We start from the raw sequence: 19,887 nt of genomic DNA, 5'->3' as shown, positions 1-19,887 counted from the left end.
ATGGATAGTATTGAAGTTTAAAAAACGTCTGTTTTTGAATACATAAATTAAATTAATATACAGGGTGTTGAAAAAAAAAGGATAATTTAATATGTTTATGTTAGTATGTTTATGTTAATATTTTTTATGTTAGTTAATAATTTAATTTGTAATTTATTTGTAATTATTTGTAATGTGTTTTTTATGTAATTGCAAATTAATTGTAATTTACGTTGTATATATTATAATTATGTGTAATATATATTTTATATATGTATTATATTCTCTGTTTGGAAACTCTGTATTAAAAGGAAATTAAACTAAAATTAAAAAAAAATTTTCCTCTTCAATATATCTCCACCTTAACGAAGGCATTTGCCGGGTATGAAGGTTTCAGTACTCTCATGAACCTGAGAACTATGCCGGCGGTAACATATGCCAATATTCATATAGACTATTCTTACTCTCTAAAAGTGAATCAGTGTATTATCACTGTAATCAGTGCTGTACTTATAACTGCTTGTAATCAGTGAGTATTTACTGTTTTTCAGTGATAATATACTATATACTACTTTCACTAGCGTGAAGCAGTGTATTATCACTGAAAAACAGTAAATACTCACTGATTACAAGCAGTTATAAGTACAGTACTGATTACAGTGATAATACACTGATTCACTTTTAGAGAGTATATTTAAAATCATTTTAAGTATGATCTTAGATCGCGTCTTAAGATTCCATACAGTTATTAAAATAGTTATGTAACAATTTCCAACTTATTTAAAACACTGACTGAATGAATTAATTATTTTAGAAATAATTAATTAAATAATCTATAAATTAATATTTTTCTATAATTTAATATTCCGTGTGTATATTATATAATGCATAGAATATTTCGGCAACAAATTACCCATAACATGTTCAGCCTTGATGATAAACAGTAACGCGTTATTGTTTACATATATCATTGTCATGGGTGTGGGTGTGGGTGTGGGTGTGGGTGTGTGTGTGTGGGGGTGTGTGTGTGTGTGTGTGTGTGTGTGTGTGTGTGTGTGTGTGTGTGTGTGTGTGTGTGTGTAGAAAGAAAGAGAGAAAGAACCACAAAATTTTATTTAAAAAGGTTGTACTAATATTACTGTGCATTATTTGAAACCCTATAACTTTTATAGGAAACATTTTTGTCTGCCGTTCTCGGTTTTCGAGATATTCGGCTGATACGGGTGGTCTGACACACCCTGTATATATATATATATATATATATATATATATATATTTATTTATTTATTTATTTATTTATTTATTTATTTATTTATTCATATAATAAAAACAATTTTGAAAAATAAAATAATGAAAATAATAGGCTCAACATAATAATAAATTACTAAGGGGTAAAAAGGCAAATAAAAATCAAAAGATACGCGGTTATTAGTGCGCAAATTTAGATATATAGTATAAAATATTTACTTAAATTTACTTAAAGCGTAATATATAACATTCTTTTAAATTTTATTACAATTTTTGCTGCCTTTTGTCGCTTAGTAATTTTGAAAGAAGCTCTTAAAATATATTAAATTCATGTTTCTTTTTTCTTCAATTCAAGCGGCTTAAATTGAAAATATTATTAAACATTTTTGTAACATTCTGTTATAGAAACGGAAAATTGCAAAAATTGGAGGAAACACTTTCGTTCACAAGACAAGGAATATTATAAAGTACACATTATCGGATGAATTGTGCCGCAAATTATCATGGACAGGCCAAAAAGGATCAACGGCAATTAAGGACACAAGTTTTGTCACAGTTATTATGGGTAATTATTATTTCTTTAAGATATATTTTTATTTCTCCTTTTTATGTAATATTGCTTAAAAATAGTTGCACCTTTAATGTATTCGAACATAAGTATTCGAGATAGTATCTAACATATGCTTAGATGTAACGTGCACTTTTAACTTTAAATTTTTCTTCAGAATTATTAATAAGATCTTACTTCAAATTTCGTTCAAATATTCTTCTACACTTTATACTCTTTCCAATTTTTTACGGATCAAAATTTTTATATTCTTTCCAAAAGTTACAAACGTTTATAGCTATACTTTACTTCATGACTACCCTATTCTAACTATTGGAATTAAAGCACAAAATATTTTAATAATTATGTAACAAATCGTTTTTCAGCATACGTTTCGGACGATGAAAAAAGTAATATGCACGATATTAAAAAGACCATCCAAGAATGGTTACGACATGCGGGAGATCGCCTCAACTATTTAAGAAATAAGGAGAAAAAGGTTGGTAAATTATTGAAAATTCCATACGATATTATTTAAAAAACAATAGGGCTGTATAATGTTGCTGCATAACATTTTTAGTGTTGAAAATGAGAAAACATTGAAATTAATATATGTTTTTTAATATATGTAAATGTATATCATCTTATATCATATTTCACTTATATATTTAATTTTGTGTGTGTGTGTGTGTGTGTGTGTAAAACATTAAATTCTATATTGTAAAAAAAAAATATATTAATTATCTTTTGTATATTTTTTTACAGCACTATGACAACATATGAAGATTTTATTCAACAAAATGAAGATTGTGACGATGTGCGCAATGGAATGCTTGGTCATCATCGCGTATTGATGCTACTAGACTAGTTGTACCATTGAAAACTTTGTATCAACCAAAATATAATAAAGAAATGAACTTAAAATCATGAGTTGTGTTATTTATTATAGAATAAATCAATATGCAGCTATTGTACCGACCGAATTACGCACGTCTAAAAGTCGTCTTAATTGAAATGTCTGAGACGTCTTTATGACATCCTGAGTGAGACATTTAATTATATCTTGATTGGGACGTCTTGAGTGAGACGTCTTAAAACAATGCCCGATAGATATCTTAAATCGGGACATAAGACGTCTTAAAGACGTCATAAAGATGTAATTCTGATAACTTCTTAAGACGTCTTTAGAAATTTCATGACGTCTTTAAGACATCTTTAAGACGACATAATGTTGTGTGGGAAGTATCGGAAAATTTAATTCAGAATCATCCTCGTCTATCCTTCGTTCTCTATCCAATCGAAAATCTCATTTCTGAATACGCAGACTGGTAGATAAATTTTCAACACCTTTATTAACTTGACCTTCCTACCACGAAAAATCAGATGTATTACGTAATTAAATAACTTGTTGTTAATTTATTAAATTAGTGTTTCTATCCATTAGTAGGAACATGATGTTAAAGTTCACATATGATAACGTATTATATATATATATATATATATATATATATATATATATTTTTTTTTTTTTTTGAGAATTCATTATAATATTAATTATTAATATTAATAATAGATCCATTTTTTTATTAATCAATAATCTATGCATTATACTGTACATATATCACGTAATACTATGCAAATACAAATTGACATTCTTTAATAACACAGTAGAATAAGCATTATCATTTCCGCTATACGCATGCTTAGGAATGTTTATAGATCTATGTTTATTGACCTCTATTAATAAAGTCATTAACATATTAACAAGCTTATAATTGACATTGACTTAGCATTTCTGGAAAATAATTTCTATATCTCAAAAATGCCGGCAGCCTAAAAGTTAAGAAATTAATTATTGCAAAAATCAGAAAATAGTAGAGGATATTCCTTCTTAATTTGAGCCAATCTACCTTCACACTTCGGATGTGCAAAAAATTATCTCGGACACCTTACCCTGTAGTATGCGTATAGTAATGTGTGCGCGCTCCGTTGGACGCAATTATAAAATTATATTAACCTTATATTAACCTTTAGGCTGCGGTCATTTTTTCATCAAAAATAACGTGTTTTCCGAAAAATTTAACCATGTAAATGACATACACATTGCGAAGAATTTTGAGATTTGTTCAAAGCCACAAAAGTAGCTTTCCTGGCAGGCAACGGACGGTCAAATATAAAAAATGTTTATTTTCTCAAAAATACGTAAGGTTTTTGATGTCGCTGATTCTAATTCTGAACATAGATTTATGAAATTTCAAGCCTAAGAGCAGTAATGATAACATGAATAAATATAAACGTATAGACTTATGCAGAGAACTTTCTTTTAACATTATCGAGAACTAATTACGTGGATGTAGAAAGCTCCTCTTTTACTTTTGGGTCTTTTTCGTTGGTTTTCTAATTTTTTACTTCTATTATATTAATTTAATATTTATGAAATACCACTAACTTATCAACTCAAGAGTCGCATAAGTGGCTTTCCCGGAAATCTAATGTTATGCCTCTGTAGCTGCATAAGCGTATCATTTGTTTTTGTAGTACTGGTAATAAATTATTATCTATTACCCTTTGATGTCATCAAAAGGAATTTTTCTTGTTCGTTTAGTTCCAGTTTTTATGAAACGTTCTGAATATTTTAAGTGTATCGCACATATATATTGCGTGTCTCTCTGTTCTGTAATCGCGAATCGTAGCAAGTGTAACGGTAACAACAAATACCCATACTTTTCGATAAGGTAAGTAGTATCTCAATTTAATGTATCTCTATTTACTTTCTAATCTAAAAAAAGTATCTCCATTATTTCATAAATTGTAATTATGTATTTATCTATATGTTTAGGAGAGGAAGACAAAATAAAAGAAAAATATCTAGAAAATACATTAATACAAATTTGTATTATTAATTTAATGATAATGATATTTACTTCATTAATACTTTTGGGTCTTACTGCTCTATATATATTATTTTATTTTAAATAATCATCGCCTACATATAATTAAAAAGATAAATATATTAAACGGCTCAACGAGTTTTCCATTTATTGGAAGTGCCCATTATTTTCTTCGTCTGAATTCTGAAGGTAATAATAAAGAGATATTTATTCAAAAATTAACTATCACCAACATAGCATTAATTCAAAGTAACAAGAAGTTGATAATAAATTATCTTACATAATAAATCATAAAATATTTTTTAGAATTTTTGAATGTTTTTATTAAATGGACCGAATATTACTCATCTCCATTCAAGTTTTGACTAGGCAACAAATTAGTAATTGGTATATATGAACCAGACCAAATGCAGGTAAAAAGATTAGCGTTTGTTTGTTTCATTATATATTCATGAATAATTTAAATCTATATATAGAGAATCTGTTGTCTATTTCAAATAAATAATACTTTTATATTTCTTTATAATAACTCATCACTGATGTAATCAAAATAATTTTCTACAGTTAATTTTATCTCAATATAATATGTTAAATATCTAAACACAAACAGATATACATTTAAAAGTACTTGACATAACACAACTTTTGTAGGTAATCTTGCATAACAGTATGGATAAAAGTATAATGTATAAACTTTTTGAACCAGTATTAGGGAAAGGATTAGCCACAGTTTCTGGTAAGATATTTTTAATAAAATAAAATTTAAAGTTATTTATATAATTATAATTTACATATAATAAAATTACTTCTATAACTACAATTTAAATAATTTAACATAATAATAACATAATTTTAAACAATATTTTATAATATACTTATATATACTTATTACTTTGCGTTCTTTTATAATATGTTTTTATATATTTTTATTTTTATTACACCTTGACAGTAATGTAACAAATTTTAAATTATTATTAATTAAATTTCTATCAATATTTTTAGTATCAATGCTTTTTAAAATTATTTTTATGTATTATATTATATTTTCTTATTTTTACTGATTTTTGTGTATTATACAACACACACACACACACACACACACACACACACACACACACACACGTACATATATATATACATATACAGGGTGGATCATTTTAACCTTTAATGGAGAATAACTCGAAAACCAAGCCCGGGAGAGAAAAATGTTTCAAACAATAGTTGTTTGGTTTCGAGGGGGCCATAAGATGGTATCATTGGTTTGACCTTGAAGAGTTATTTGAAGGTCACATGAAGGTCACCTTCAATTTCTTAAATGGAACCTACTATTTGTCATTGCATATTCTTGTAGCTTATCTCGAGAGCTTTCCAAAACACTATAATTAAGTACCTTTTCGTTAAGTACTTTTTGAGTTATGAGGCTTGAAATAATTTCTTAATTTTACATAAACCGTAAAATATCTAGTAAAATATTCATTTTTCGATTATCTAACCTTAATACTTTTACGTACAAAATAATGAGAGGAATCAACTGGTGTAAAGAAAACACATAGTTGTTTTGAAGAAAAAATATGTAATTTGCAATTAACAATTACATATTTTTTCTTCGAGACAATTATGTTTTTTCTTTACACTAATTGATTCCTCTCATTATTTTGTACGTAAAAGTGTCAAGGTAAGATAATCGAAAGATGAATATTTTATTAGATATTTTATAGTTTATGTAAAATTAAGAAATTATTTCAAGCCTCATAGCTCGAAAAGTACTTAATGAAAAAATATTTAATTATAGTGTTTTGGAAAGCTCTTGAGATAAGCTACAAGAATATGCAATGAAAAGTAGGGAGTCCCATTTAAGAAATTGAAAGTGACCTTTACGTGACCTTCAAACGACTATTGAGGGTGTAACCAATGACACCATCTTATATTTCCCTCAAAACCATACAATTTTTGTCTAAAACGTTTTTCTCAAAAATGCTTAGTTTTTGAAAGAAAAGCGGTGGACGGGTGATCTGAAACACCCTGTATATGAATATATATACATAAAATACATACAAGTTCTCAGTATCTACATGTGCTGTTAGGGATATGTGTATTTGAATATAAAAAACTTGTATATGATACAATATTATATTTATAAAATAAAATAAAGTTTTTTCTACGTATAAATAATTTCAATTATTTAAAGAGAAAAAATTAGAAACTAAAAATTAAATATCCATAAAATGGCTTCGGAATGTCAAGGTTTGCTCACAATTTGGCGACAATTTGACGTCAAGCATTAGCAAGCTTTGCTCGTGATTTGCCATCAATTTGCTGTCAGGTTATGTCGGCAAGATTTGCTCACAATTTGTCGCCAATTTGTCGTCGAATCTTGTCAACAAGCTTTGTTCGGGTTTTGCTACCAATTTGCACTCAGGTTTTGTTAGCAAGATTTGCCAGCAAAACACGAGCGTATTGCGGACATAGTTGATGCCAATTTGCTGCCAAGTTTTGATCAAATTTGTCGTCAATTTGCTGGCAATTTGCGCGCAAATTGCTTATTGGGTATAGTTATATAGTTAGATGTGTGCTATTTCAACCTAAACTCAGACAGGTTATGGACCCAGGGCACGCAGGGTATAAAGAGAAGAAAAGTGTGTGCGTGAGTATAGTCTAATTCTTATTGCCTTTCTGAGAAGTAACGCTCTGAAGAAGCACGCCATGTCGGTTACTATCGGAACGCAAAATATCGAGAAGCTGAACGACACTAATTACGAATCATAGAAGATTCAAATAAAAAGTATACTCGTATGCAAGGAACTGTGGAAATATACGAGTGGAGTCGAAATTCGTACAACCGAAAATAGTGATGTGTGGACATCAAGAGACGAAAAAGCATTAGCATTGATTCTACTGAGTACGTCGAAGAATCAATTGAATCACATCCCCAGATAGCCAAATCTGTTAGAACAGATTTTTGTCAAACACCCATTACAAATTTTAAAGGCAGAGAGACTACAGTTTGCATAGAGGAATTGGTATATTCGATCATGTTGCCAGCATGTCAGCAGACATACAACAAAATCTGTTCACATAACTGGACAACAGATCGTCAATAGAAACCGAGCAGAACTTGTTGATATAATTGACGGCACATTGATGGCAGAAACCGAGCAGGATCTGTGCGGCGCAATTTTGACAGCAGATTGATAACAAAAACCAAGCAGGATCTGCGCAATGAAATTTGATATCAAATTGTCGGCAGAAATCGGGTAGAGCCTGCTGATGTAACTGACGGCACATTGGTGGCAGAAATCGAGCAAGATCTGCGCAACACAGTTTGATATCAGATTGGTTGCAGAAACCGAGCAGGATCTGCGCAATGAAATTTGATATCAAATTCTCGGCAGATATCAAGTAGAGCCTGCTGATATAACTGACGGCAGATTGATGGCAGAAATTTAACAGGATCTGTGAGGCGCAATTTGATAGCAAATTGATAACAAAAATCGAGCAGAATCTGCGCACACAATCTCTGATAGCAGATTAATGGCAGAAACGGAACAGAGTTTGCATGATTCGATAATTCCTTCACTTACCGCTACGTGAGCTGTACTTTCTCGTAATCTAATTTCTGTCAGAAATATATATAAAGTCGCGAATATGAAGAAAAGACTAAAAATATAGTAATTATCATTTTAATTTCTATCACTTTAATTTCTGATATCTGATACAAGCAGATGAGATTCAGAATATTAAACTGATTCGAATCAATATGATAAATGGAAAATTATTCATGTACTGCCTATTTGAGACATAAAGCAAGAATTTAATTCTAAATAAATTACATCTCCAGTTTTACAAGTTACATTTACTTTTATCATTTACTTTATTATTAATTTAATTAAATTAAATTAGTCCTTCGCTATATGAGATATAACTACGATATAACATATATTACATTAACATATATTACGATATAACATATGACATATATGTCATTTTAGAAGAAAATTGTAATTAACTTGCCGATAATCAAGCGACGCGGTAGCGTCGCGACGCCAAGTACATAAAAAACAGGTCCAAGCATTGAGTTGAGAGTCACTGTTCTCGACGCGGTGCTACCAAGTACCTTATCCGGAATTTCGCGTCAAGTAAACTTTCGGTTAAGATATTTAATAAACTAAAGCCGTAATCAAAAATCTAACGACACTTTTATGATATAATATGAATACAAGCTTTCGATTGCGACCTGTTTGAATAAAATCGGTGCAGTCAATCCTGAGAAATGACGATCGAATATCAGAATTGTGACATTTTTCGTTCTTTCTCTTCCTTTTCCAGGTTCAGACTCACGTACATATGCTCGCATGCACACACGCAAAGCGAGTTTGTCCCTCAAGCGGCGTTCATACCGCTGCGTATACGATTACTTCGATATGTACAATGCTTTAAGAGACAAAATCATATGTGTGCATGTGCGTACATACGTGTGATATGTATATGTATGTGTGTACGGACGTATGAAAGATAAATTTATTAAAGTATAGTGCGGAATAGTGTAACAAGGAAGAGAAGTGACACGTTAAGCAGTCAGGTTATTAAACACAGATTAATAATAAATAAATAAAAATGATAAAAATAAAAATAATAATAATAAATAAATAAGTAAATAAATAAAACTATAGTGCGGAACAAGGAAGAGAAGTGACATATTAAAGGTTATTACCAAGCGACGCGGTAGCGTCTCGACGCCAAGTACATTTATTATATAATAAAAACACAGACTTGTGTGTGTGACACTTAACAACAATCAAGTGGATTGTGAAAAATTTTGTAATATTCATCAAAAGGTAAAAATATTGTAAAATTTTTTTCATTAATCTGTTTAAACATAATATATTTTGACATATTATATATTAATCTTAATAAAGAGAACAGACATTTATTATTTTGTGGAATATAATTATGTAATTTATAATTATATATATATATATATGTGTGTGTGTGTGTGTCCCACACGGAACATGACATCCATTGGAGGTCCATATAACCTCCATACCTCCATGTGACCTCTATCTCCACGGTGGATGTTCAATGGATCTCTAATAGAAATCCATATTATCTCCACGGTAGATGTCATTTGTAAATTCATCATGGATGTTCATTAGACGTCGGTTATGGATGTATGATAGATGTGTACACATTTCTCTTAACATAAATCATTTTTATTAATTATTTTTCCTAGTATTGGTAAATATTATTTTTTGTTACTTTATCTTATATCTCACTAATAATTATAGTCAGTGGAAGTAAAATTTCACTGTAAAATCAGTAATCGCGCTAGTTCGTTCGTTTATCGCTATGGTGCGCTATTTTTCTCGTACTTGAGTTTTAGTCATGAGAATTATATAAAGCTTGCAAAAATGCGACAGATAAAATTAAAAGTATTACTTCGATCTAATTTCTGATACAGTTTCAATAGAGTAATTTCAGATATTAAATCGATTTTATAAGTCGGACAAGTAAATGTCCAGCCAATAAACGAAAATGATCCGTTCATTATCTATTTGTTACTCCATATAACGTACATATGACATCCATGAAAGCTCGACAAAATATCTATAATTACTCCATATAACGTATATCTGACATCCATAAGAGCTCCACAAAATATCTATAATTACTCCATATAACGTACATATGACATCCATGAACGCTTCATTCAATATCTATAATTACTCCATATAACGTACATATGACATCTATGAATACGTCTAATGGATGTCGAATGGAGGTATGAAATGCGGAACTGTGGATGTCTAGTAGATGTTTACGGGACGTTTCATGGACATCTAATGGAGGTTTCGAATCTCCATGGTAGACGTCTAGTGAACATCCATTAGAGGTTTTTGTTCCGTGTGGGGAATTTGGTTTTTCGCGATACGCAGTACATCACGCTTTACGTGTAATGGATTACGTCCGTATCATTACCAACGTGTGTAACACATTTTATCGAGGGATTTTCAACCACGGATCAATTTTTGTGAAGGTACTGTCATCATCAATTTTTTACATTTACGATACATTCAGCGTACAGTAACGGCATTTTGAACAATTTTCACAAATATTTAAATTGAGAGTGGAATAGGCCTATGGGGGAAACCACTATAAAAAAAGCGCACCATGCTATCTACCGCAAGGTGGTGTGGAAATGATAGCGCATCATTTTCTCGCCACTGAAAGGACGGGTCATTTTTCGGCGCGGTATTGCGATATATCGCACGCCACCATCATGTCTCGGAGAGCGATCCGCCCATCGCTTCGCCGCGTGCCTAGTATAAGATTACAGTGGGACGACTCTCGTCGCCGCGCGCTTCTACTCACGCAGATTGGCCGATATTCTTTATTTAATTTTTCGTTAATTATTGCGAATATCACAAAACAGTACAAGTCCTTCCTTCTTAATTTGAGCCAATCTACCTCCTTACTTCGCGTGGGTAAAAATTTCCCTGACACCCCTGTATATATATATACAGGGTGTCCCATTTTAAAGGACCCAGTCAAATATCTCAGAAACACTGCGTTAAATCGAAAAATGTTTCAAACAAAAGTTGTTTGGTTCGAAGGGGGACATAAGATGGTACCATTGGTTTGACCTTGAAGAGTCATTTGAAGGTCACATGAAGGTCACCTTGAATTTCTTAAATGGAACATCCTATATATTTTTGCATATTCTTGTAGCTTATCTCGAGAGCTTTCCAAAACACTATAATTAAGTACCTTTTCGTTAAGTACTTTTTGAGTTATGAGGCTTGAAATAATTTCTTAATTTTACATAAACCGTAAAATATCTAGTAAAATATTCATTTTTCGATTATCTTACCTTGACACTTTTACGTACAAAATAATGAGAGGAATCAATTGGTGTAAAGAAAAAACATAATTGTCTCGAAGAAAAAATATGTAATTGTTAATTGCAAATTACATATTTTTTCTTCAAAACAACTATGTGTTTTCTTTACACCAGTTGATTCCTCTCATTATTTTGTACGTAAAAGTATTAAGGTTAGATAATCGAAAAATGAATATTTTACTAGATATTTTATGGTTCATGTACAATTAAGAAATTATTTCAAGCCTCACAACTCGAAAAGTACTTAATGAAAAAATACTGAATTATAGTGTTTTGGAAAGCTCTCGATGTCAGCTACAAGAATACTAAATAAAAAATGGGGGTTTCCATTTAAGATTTTAAAGTTGACCTTCACATGACCTTCAAATGATTTTCCAAGGTCAAATCATTGTCACCATCTTATGGCCCCCTTGAAGCCACACAACTTTTGTTTGAAACATTTTTCGATTTAACGCAGTGTTTCTGAGATATTTGAGTGGGTCTTTTAAAATGGGACATCCTGTATATACAATATATATATATATATATATATATATATATATATATATATATATATATATATATGTAATTGTTAATTGCAAATTACATATTTTTTCTTAAAAACAACTATGTTTTTTCTTTACACCAATTGATTCCTCTCATTATTTTGTACATAAAAGTATTAAGGTAAGATAATCGAAAAATGAATATTTTGCAAGATATTTTATGGTTGATGGACTGTTTATGGAAAATTAAGAAATGATTTCAAGCCTCATAACTCGGAAAGTACTTAATGAAAACTAACTTAATTATAGTGTTTTGGAAAGCTCTCGAGATAAGCTACAAGAATATGCAAAAGCATATAGGGTGTCCCATTTAAAAAGTTGGAGGTGACCTTCACATAACCTTGACAACACTATTCGAGGTCATAATAATGTTGCTGTGTAATGCGCCACATAAAACCCTATAACTTTTGTATGAAACATTTTTTTTTTAAATGCGTATTTTTCGAAATATTAAGGGGTTTCCACACTTTTGCTAAACCCTGTATATCAAGTGCATATAAGTTATGCAGCAGGAAACGTATGAAAAGAGCTTCAGCTAATTTACACATTTATACGTGTAAATATAACATATTAAGATTTGCAATGTAATGTTATGCCTCTGTAGCTGCATAAGCGTATCATTTGTTTTTGTAGCACTGGTAATAAATTATCATATTTATTACCTTTTGATGTCATCAAAAACGATTTTTTTTGTTCGTTTAGTTCCAGTTTTTATGAAACGTTTTGAATATTTTAAGTATATCGCACATGTATATATACAGGGTGTTAGAAAAGTCTAGAAACGGTCAAATATCTCGAAAACGAAACGTTTTTGAGAAAAATGTTTCGAACCAAAGTTGTAGGATTTCAAAACATCTATTTACTGGTGCTATGAGTTTAACCTTGGGTGGCGTCGCGTCGCCAAGGTCAGAGCAAGGTAACCTAGAATTTTTTAAATGGAACCCCCTATTTTTTATTACTTATTCTTGTAGCTTATCTCGAGAGCTTTCCAAAACACTATAATAAAGTATTTCTTGAGTACTTTTCGAGTTATGAGGCTTGAAATAATTTCTTAATTTTACATAAACCATAAAATATCTTGTAAAATATTCATTTTTCGATTATCTTATCTTAATACTTTTATGTACAAAATAATGAGAGGAATCAATTGATGTAAAGAAAACACATAGTTGTTTTTAAGAAAAAATATGGAATTGTTAATTGCAAATTATATATTTTTTCTTCAAAACAACTATGTGTTTTCTTTACACCAGTTGATTCCTCTCATTATTTTGTACGTAAAAGTATTAAGGTAAGATAATCGAAAAATGAATATTTTACAAGATATTTTACGGTTTATGTAAAATTAAGAAATTATTTCAAGCCTCATAACTCAAAAAGTACTTAACGAAAAGGTACTTAATTATAGTGTTTTGGAAAGCTCTCGAGATAAGCTATAAGAATATGCAATGACAAATAGAAGGTTCCATTTAAGAAATTGAAGTTGACCTTCATGTGACCTTCAAATAACTCTTCAACGTCAAACCAATGATACCATCTTATGGCCCCCTCGAAACCATAAAACTTTTGTCTGAAACATTTTTCTCTAAAATGCTTTGTTTCCGAAATAATTGCGTGCGTTAATTAAAATGGCTCACCCTGTATATTACTTTTTGATGTCATAAAAAACAATTTTTTTTGTTCGTTTAGTTCCAGTTTTTATGAAACGTTTTGAATATTTTAAGTGTATCGCACATATATATTGCGTGTTTCTCTCTTCTGTAATCGCGAGTCGTAGCAAGTGTAACAACAAATACCCATACTTTTCGATAAGGTAAGTACACTGCAAATCTTAATATGTTATATTTACACGTATAAATGTGTAAATTAGCTGAAGCCCTTTTTATACGTTTCCTGCTGCATAACTTATGCACTTGATATATTTTAATTTAATACATTAAAACGTGTTAATTAATCATATTTAAATGCATTAATTTAATATATTTAAAATGTATAGGTTTCAAATTAATGGTACATTACAATAAAGTGCTTGTTTGAAATTTATAAAAATATATTTATATTTTTTACAAAGAAATACACATTATATATTTTTTCTTATTCTAAATAACCTTATCAGTTTATATCTAACTTTGGAATTAAAATTAAATGATTATTATTAGAGAAAAATAGAAAAATTAAAGTTGGAAAAATAAAATAAAATATTAAAAAAAAATAAAATGTTCATAAGATAAATTTTTTTAATAAAAGACTATAAAGTTAAAAATTTTATTTATATTTAGGTGCGTATTGAACATGCATCTTAAATAGATAATGAACGAATTATTTTCGTTTATTGGCCGAACATTTACTTGTCCGACTTATAAAATCGATTTAATATCTGAAGTTCCTCTATTGAAACTGTATCAGAAATTAAATCGAAGTGATATTTTTAATTTTATCTGTCGTCTTTTGCAAGCTTTATATAATTCTCATGACTAAAACTTAAGTACGAGAAAAATAGCGCACCGTAGCGGTAAACAAACGAACTAGCGATTACTGATTTTGCGGTGAAATTTTACTTCCACTGACTATAATTAATGAGATATAAGATAAAATAACAAAAAATAAGCGTTTCTATTAGAGTTCAATGAAATACTGATTCTTAGTGATCTTATTCATATATTTGTAAATAGAAATTAATATAGTTTTCATAATTATATATATATATATATATATATATATATATGTATATGTATGTATGTATGTATATGTATATGTATATGTATGTACATATGTATATATAGTTTTAAATTAATTTGAAATTAATAAAAATTAATTTTTATTTTGTCTATAGAAACGTGAAAAATACATTTCCTTAACTATGGTTTTAAAAGCATTTCTATAGGAACGTTTCTTATTAATGCTTTACGGTTAAAAAATGTTGGATACGTTTAAGAAACGTATATAAAACGACCGTGTGCTACCTGGGTTTATTGTTATCATACATGACAAGAATATAATATTTAATAAATTATTTGTAAATTTATTATAAGTAAACATTACTTTAAAAAATCAAAGCAATATAATTTATAATATTAATATTATTAGAAATTTATATAATAATATTATATAATAATATTATTAGAAATATTAATATATACATTAAAAATTTTACATATATGTAGTTTCAATTTGTATAATTTTGATATCTGTGTAAGTCATTAAATGTGTTAAGCTGCTGAGACGTGTAAATCAAGAACAAATGCCTCTTTATAACACGTCCCAAACATTGAATAAAGAAGTGTGTTATTTTTTTATACGTTTCCATACTCTCTAAAAGTGAATCAGTGTATTATCACTGAAAAACAGTAAATAGTCACTAATTACAGCAGTTATAAGTACAGCACTGTAAATCAGTGATATTTTATTGAAAGAATTAGTTAATAATTTTGACTGTTTCAATCAGTAATATTTCTTTCGTTATTGTCAGTAATATTAAACTACAATTCATCTCTCTATCTATTTCATATAAAATTAAAAATTTTATTTATATATATTTACTAAATATTTATTATATCAAAAATTTTATTTTATTTATATTACATGCATATTGAACTTGCTATCTTAAATAGATAACGAACGAATAATTTTCATTAAGTCGCCAGACATTTATTTGTCCGACTCATAAGATCGATTTAACATCTGAAATTAAATTGAAGTAATATTTTTAATTTTATCTGTCGCTCTTTGCAAACTTTATATAATTCTTATAACTAAAACTAAATACGAGAGAGATAGCGATCGTAGCGGTAAACGAACGAACTAGCGATTACTGGTTTTACAGTGAAATTTACTGGTTTTACAGTGAATTTTATTTTAACTGATCATAATCAGTGAGATATAAGATAAAATAACAAAAAAATAAGCGTTTCCACTGAAAATCAGTAAAATACTCACTGATTCTCAGTGAAATCTTATTTTACTGTTTAAATTAGTGATATTTTCACTGATTCACTTTTAGAGAGTACATATTCTCATTATAACACGTAAGATTCGTATAAAATTAATACATTACACATTTATATGTATTTAAATAACATGGATAAACGTGTTTTCTGGAAATTACACAAATGAAATAAGTTACATTAACACATTGAAATTTGCAGTGCATTGCGAAGAATTTTGAGATTTGTTTAAAGCCGCAAAAGTAGCTTTCCTGACAGACAACGGACGGTCAAATATAAAAAAATTTTTTATTTTCTCAAAAATACATAGTGTTTTTGATGTCGCTGATTCTAATTCTGAACATAGATTTATGAAATTTCAAGCCTAAGAGCAGTAATGATAACATGAATAAATATAAACGTATAGACTTAGAGCTGCAGAGAACTTTCTTTTAACATTATCGAGAACTAATTATGTGGCTGTAGAAAGCTCCTTTTTTACTTTAGAGTCTTTTTCGTTGGTTTTCTAATTTTTTACTTCTATGGTATTAATTTAATATTTATGAAATACCACTAATTTATCAACTCAAGAGTCACAAAAGTGGCTTTCCCGGAAGTCTAATGTCGCGCCTTTGTAGCTGCATAAGTGCATCTATTTGTATTTGTAGCACTAATAATAAATTATCGTCTATTACCCTTTGATGTCATCAAAAAGAATTTTACTTGTTCGTTTAGTTCGTTTTTGTGAAACGTTTTGAATAATTTAAGTGTATCACATATATATTGCGTGTCTCTCTTTTCTGTAATCGCGAGTCGTAGCAAGTGTGATGGTAACAACACAAATACCCATACTTTTCGATAAGTAGTATCTCTATTTAGTGTATCTCTATTTACTTTCTAATCTGAAAAAAGCATCTCCATTATTTCATAAATTGTATTTATGTATTTTTCTTTGTTATAGTCTGAAGGACTATAACTCTAGTTTAATATTAATATAGATTTTATTTAAACAAAAAAATGCAATGGAATGTTTGCGAACCGCGTAAAATCGTCACCTCAGCGAACTACGTGTGAGTTCGCCAGAAACACGAAAATGCAAAGGGTTTCGATTTTGAAACGCTTTCGCTTGCACCAAGATTTGACCGTCACGAAAAGTTCACCATGATCTTATATGATAACGTCACTAGGCGATCCCCTCCCAAATTTTAGCAAAAACGAGGAGTTAAAAACCGCCCATCGCGAGAGCGCAGCGGACAGTCGTTAACAAATATTGAACAATTGTAAGTGCGGGCTAGTCGCTAATTAATTTCACTAATTAATTTAACTTATTACTTAAAAGAATAAAGGAAGAGGTTATAGAAATAATCCGAGTCTTATATCAAATCAAGAAAATATATTTGTAGCACTGATAATAAATTATCATCTATTACCCTCTAATCAAAAAGAATTTTCCTTCCTCGTCTAGTTCCAGTTTTAGTGAACATTTTAATGAACATTTTGAATATTTCAGTATATTGCACGTATATATTGCGTCCGACTTCTATAACCGTGAGTCGCGACAATTCAAGTGTAGCAGCAAATACCTATACTCTTCGATAAAGTAAGTAGTATTTCTATTTGTTCCTTAAAGTTTTTTATATTAATTATTGTTGTTTTATTAGCGGAGTTTCTTTTTTATTAAGTATTTTAGATTAATAAAATTTTTAAATAAAGCAGATTGAAGATTTTTGTTACATATAAAATTATTATCTTTTAAAATTTTATAAAAACATTGATTATTTTAAATAACTACGAAACTTATTTAATTTTTATTTTTCCTTAAACATAGAAATTCTCGAAATAATAGCTTCCATGTTATTTGATACTTGACACTTCGAAAATAATTAATGAATTTACTTCTTAATCTGAAAGAAGCATTTCCATTATTTCATAAATTGTATTTATGTATTTATCTATATGTTTAGAAGGGGAAGACATAAAATAAAAAAAAATCTGGGAAATACATTAATACAAATTTGTATTATCAATTTAATGATAATGATATTTATTTCATTAATACTATTGGGTCTTACTGCTCTATATATATATATATATATATATTATTATATTTTAAATGATCATCGCCGACATATAATTAAAAAGATAAATATATTAAACGGCCCAAAGAGTTTTCCATTTATTGGAAGTGGTTATTATTTCTTTCGTCAGAATTATGGAGGTAATAATAAAGAGATATTTAAAAAATTAATTATTACCAACATTGCATTAATTTAAAATAATAAAGATATTAATAAATTCATAATATAAATAATATTAATATTAATAATTAAAATAAATTTTAATAAGTTAATAATCTTATATGATAAATCATAAAACATTTTTTAGAACTTTTGGATATTATTATTAAACTGACACAAGATTATTCATCTCCATTCAAGTTTTGGATAGGCAACAAATTAGTAATTGGTATATATGAACCAGATCAAATGCAGGTAAAAAGATAGCGTTTATATGTTTCATTATTATTTGTTTGTATATTCATGAATTATTTAAATCTATATATAGAGAATTTGTTGTCTATTTCAAATAAATAATACTTTTATATATCTTTATAATAACTCATCACTGATCTAATCAAAATAATTTTCTACAGTTAACTTTATCTAAATATAATATATTGTTAAATATCTAAATGACAGATATACAGATATACAGATAAACAGATATACATTTGAAATATTTAAAAGTACTTCACATAATACAACTTTTATAGGTAATCTTGCATAACAGTGTGGATAAAAGTATGCTATATAAACTTTTTGAACCTATAATAGGCAAAGGATTAGTCACAGCTCCTGGTAAGATATTTTTAGTAACATAAAATTTAAAATTATTCCTATAACTATAGTTTACACATAATAAAATTATGTAGTTTCATAACTACAATTTACATAATAACATTATATAATTTTAAAAAATCCTTTATAACATACTTATAATATAATTATTACTTGCATTCTTATATAATATATACTTATATTTTTACTTTTGTTACTTTGACTGCAATGTGACAAATTTAAAATTATTATTAATTAAATTTGTTTTCAAAGTTTTTTAATATCAATGCTTTTTAATATTATTTTTATGTATTACATGTACATATATATATATATATATATATATATACAGGGTGACCCATTTTAACTTAGGCAGCCAAATAACTCGAAAAATAAGCAAGATAGAGAAAAATGTTTTAGACAAAAGTTGTATGGTTTCGAGGGGGCCATAAGATGGTATCATTGGTTTGACCTTGAAGAGTCATTTGAAGGTCACGTGAAGGTCACTTCAATTTTTTTAAATGGAATACCCTATATATTTTTGTACATTCTTGTAGCTTATTTCGAGAGCTTTCCAAAACACTATAATTAAGTACCTTTCCGTTAAGTACTTTTTGAGTTATGATGCTTGAAATAATTTCTTAATTTTACATAAACCGTAAAATATCTTGTAAAATATTCATTTTTCGATTATCTTACCTTAATACTTTTATGTACAAAATAATGAGAGGAATCAATTGGTGTAAAGAAAACACATAGTTGTTTTTAAGAAAAAATATGGAATTGTTAATTGCAAATTACATATTTTTTCTTCGAAACAACTATGTGTTTTCTTTACACCAATTGATTCCTCTCATTATTTTGTACATAAAACTATTAAGGTAAGGTAATCGAAAAATGAATATTTTACAAGATATTTTACGGTTTATGTAAAATTAAGAAATTATTTCAAACCTCATAACTCAAAAAGTACTTAACGAAAATGTACTTAATTATAGTGTTTTGGAAAGCTCTCGAGA

General features: G+C 28.5%; 2 long non-coding RNA genes across 2 annotated transcripts; both read left to right on the top strand.

Moving 5' to 3' along the window:
* Positions 1 to 1,634: 1,634 nt before the first annotated feature.
* Positions 1,635 to 2,701, top strand: LOC145970134 (uncharacterized). The gene is made up of 3 exons (XR_014438334.1): positions 1,635 to 1,792; positions 2,161 to 2,273; positions 2,540 to 2,701. It is a non-coding gene; the product is annotated as an uncharacterized LOC145970134 (long non-coding RNA).
* An 11,103-nt stretch (positions 2,702 to 13,804) lies between these two features.
* Positions 13,805 to 18,889, top strand: LOC145970470 (uncharacterized). Its single transcript, XR_014438505.1, has 5 exons — positions 13,805 to 13,921; positions 17,542 to 17,631; positions 17,996 to 18,249; positions 18,417 to 18,523; positions 18,805 to 18,889. It is a non-coding gene; the product is annotated as an uncharacterized LOC145970470 (long non-coding RNA).
* Positions 18,890 to 19,887: the final 998 nt, after the last annotated feature.

This window comes from Camponotus vicinus, unplaced genomic scaffold, assembly GCF_025532165.1.
Source record: "Camponotus vicinus isolate PSW18456_S1 unplaced genomic scaffold, iyCamVici1.0 SCAF_4, whole genome shotgun sequence".
Classification (NCBI taxonomy): Eukaryota; Metazoa; Arthropoda; class Insecta; order Hymenoptera; family Formicidae; genus Camponotus; species Camponotus vicinus.
The sequence above is the reverse complement of the archived record's forward strand: the minus strand, read 5'-3'. Positions and strand labels throughout refer to the sequence as shown.